Raw genomic sequence first — 3,441 nt, 5'->3', positions numbered from 1 at the left:
AATGGTTTTCATTTTTAACATTTAAACGATTTCCAGAAACCTTAGTCTCAGTTTTCGACGGCCTCACCTCTCTGAAACGCTGCTTCAGAGGGCAATCAGCAACAAGTGCCCTGTTTGATTACATCTAAAACAACATCTATATTCAGCTTTCTTTTCAGCAGATGTTTTAGATGTGGAGGCAGTATTACCACCCGTACGTCTCACATAGGGTGGGACATATGGGTTGAGTGGAGTACTCTTTTGAGTTGATTTAACCTTTTCTCCACTAGTGGGTAATACTTCCTTCTCTTTTGTCTTACCCGACTCGGATTACTTATCCGAATCAGATGAGACTCGACTTGAAATTATAATTTTTGAGACAGGCGAACTTGTTTCGCCTTTACTAACTTCCGGTACTTTACCAGTTTCCTTAGCAGTACCTGTCTGATCAGCTACAAAATTAACAGATTCATGAACACTAGGATTGAAAGTATAATTATGGTTATAAGGTGGTGGAACCTCATGGTAACCAATTCCTCCCCTCTTAGGTGAGGAGCCTTGATCACTGACGAGGTGATCAAGAATAGCAGAGGAATTCCGGAATTGCTTCAGTTTCCTATTTAGTTCCACCACTTTTACCTGGTGATCAGCAATCTGCTTTTTTTTCTCAGCAATTAACTTGGTTTTCTCTTCTAAAACCTCGTAGCTTAGATCGATCACATCAATTTTTTCAGCTAATTTTGTTTTTAAACTTTTAACGTCCTTTTCAAACGCTTTAATTTTTATTCTATAATTATTTTCTCTTGTCTTTGTAAAATGATGATCTTCTTTCAAGGTTTTAAATTCGGCATCCAATTTAACATACTGATCAGTAATTGTTGCAAGCTGTTCAGACAAGTTCTCACACTTAGTACAGATAGGTTTAGTACATACCTCGGTGTTCTGATCATAAGCCATGAAGGCTTTTTCATTTTCAGCAGCTTTCACACATTCTTCAGCTGCAACCTTCGCCATGTGAGCTTGCTCAAAGAGTTCTCCAGAGAACATGTTCCAGTTGTATTCACCAGCATCAGACATCATGGCTCTATTCCCATTGTTATTTCCACTTTGCTGTGTAGTCCTCCCCTGACTACGTTCTACCCGTGCATTAGTGCACTCTTTTGCAAAGTGTCCATTCTGTTGGCAATTGTAACACCTCACCCTTGACTTGTCAAATCCTGGCTTTCCACCTACGAACTTTCTGCCAGTCTTCTTCATGAAACGCTTCACTCTTCTGACTATCATCGCCATCTGCCACTGCAGATCCATCTCCTCCAGATCATCAGGATCGATCTGGTCATAGTCTTCGTCCAAAACAGCAGGGTCCACAATCTTCCCTTGTATGTAGTTCTCGTAAGAAGCAATAAAAGATGCATAGACTGCAAACTGCTCTTCAGCAGATTTGACACTCATTGGCATCTTAGTGTAGTTATTGCTTGAAGCACTGGGAGAGAAACTACTTGTGGATGCTTGAGGTTTCGAAGCACTTGATCCTCCAGCAACAAAGCAAACATCACCGTTCATGTTTACAGACACATTTCCTTCATGAGAAGAGTCAGAACCTGACTCTCCTTTGGAGTAGTAAGCAGCAGAGTTAGGCTTCAAACTTAAGCCTGAGTTAACTTTGGCACCATACATACCAGTGTCTTGAATCTGATCTGTTGGTGTCTCTTTACGAACCATATTAAGCTCAAAGGTTCTGAGCTTGTTTACTGCTATCTCCAAATCATAATTAGGAAAGTCTCTGTCTTCCCTTATTAGAACAGTGTACATTTCCCACTTCGGTGGGAGAGCATCGAGAAGCTTTTCAACTATTTCCTCTTCTCTGTAAGCAATCGAATAGTTGTTCAGCTCTGTCATTAGATGATAATATCGGGTGATAATATCATCGAGTGATTCGTTCTTCAAATGCTTGAATACAGAGAACTGGGTCTTTAACAGCTTAATCTTCGAAGCACGAATACCCACGTTCCCTTCGAATCTATTCTCAAGAGCATCCCAAAGCTCTCGTGCAGAAGTGTACTTCCTGAATGTATGGAGAACCTCTTGAGGAAGAGCCATAGTAATTGCAGCATGGGCCTTGCTCTCGGCCTCATACATTTTCTTCTCTTCTTCCTCCATCTTGCTGTACTTCTTAACCACATCACGACCTTCGTACACCATTGTCGGTGGGATATATCCATCCTGGATGCACACCCACATCTTTGCATCCTGGTATTTAATATACTGAATGAATCTATCATTCCACGCCACAAAGTCAGTTCCTTTCATCAACCTTGGGGCCTTAGTAGCCGACCCCGCTTCTACTTCCATTTTGACTAACTCTGAGATGTTAATCGTCGACATCTTCGCGAAAACAAGAAAAACCCGAAAATTCAAAAAAATCTTCCAAACAATACTATAGGCGAAGTTAAGGCTAACTTCGCTTAAGTGTTAACTTCGCTGGAAAATTCTTAAATTCGCGTGACTTGGCGAAGTTGAGAATAACTTCGCTTAAGATAAGCGAACTTAGGAGGTAAGCGAAGTTGAAGATAACTTCGCTTAGGCGAACTTATGAGGTAGGCGAAGTTGTGGATAACTTCGCTTAGACTTATATCTTCGCCGAAACCCTACTTCCAGTGACGGCAACTTCGCCTGAAGAACAGTAACTTCGCCCGAAGAACACTGAAAATATTCAGATCTGTTTTCGACGATTTAGCAGTTTCCGGTCGGTGTAATGGCTTGAATAAGACTGTATAAGGTGAGTATAACACAATCCCAACGAAAACGTGTCCCGCGAATAGGTCAAACGAGACGTTTTCTACACCCGCGTGAAATCCCGAACCTCACAATCGAGCCTAACGCTCTGATACCAATTGTAGGTTCCTGGACGGATCGTACACGGGATATCGCTATCTACGCAGGTGCGGAATCCCTGCGTGGGTAGATACGAGCGTAGAATACGTAAAACACGAACACACGATACAAACGAAACCACGTTATATTATAACTCGAACCACGTCTATTACAGACACTTGACACGTGAAATGATCACAGCAATATCGAACTCTGAAACAAACTCTCTAAAAACCATAACCCTAAACAGTAACCCGTAGGTTACTTAAATACACGACAACTTCGCCTCAGGCGAAGTTGTCAATAACTTCGCTCGTTGAACAAGTTCGCCTAGGCGAACTTGTCAACAACTTCGCTTGGTTAACAAGTTCGCCTAAGCGAACTTGTCAACTTCGCTGTTACACAAACAATTACATAAACAATATTACAGACTCGATTACAGACTTTATACATATGAACTACTGAAATCTATGCACCAACACAGGGGCGCTGCCCCCGGACCCCCGTTCGTTGTGGGTCATATAAATATAGAAATACATTATAAGTAGTGATAGATAAATTGATATGTATACTTGTTATACAGTCAGC

This window comes from Bidens hawaiensis, unplaced genomic scaffold (assembly GCF_021521415.1).
Source record: "Bidens hawaiensis isolate Kalapana, Puna unplaced genomic scaffold, B.hawaiensis_p1.1 tig00044404_1, whole genome shotgun sequence".
Classification (NCBI taxonomy): domain Eukaryota; kingdom Viridiplantae; phylum Streptophyta; class Magnoliopsida; order Asterales; family Asteraceae; genus Bidens; species Bidens hawaiensis.
The sequence above is the reverse complement of the archived record's forward strand: the minus strand, read 5'-3'. Positions refer to the sequence as shown.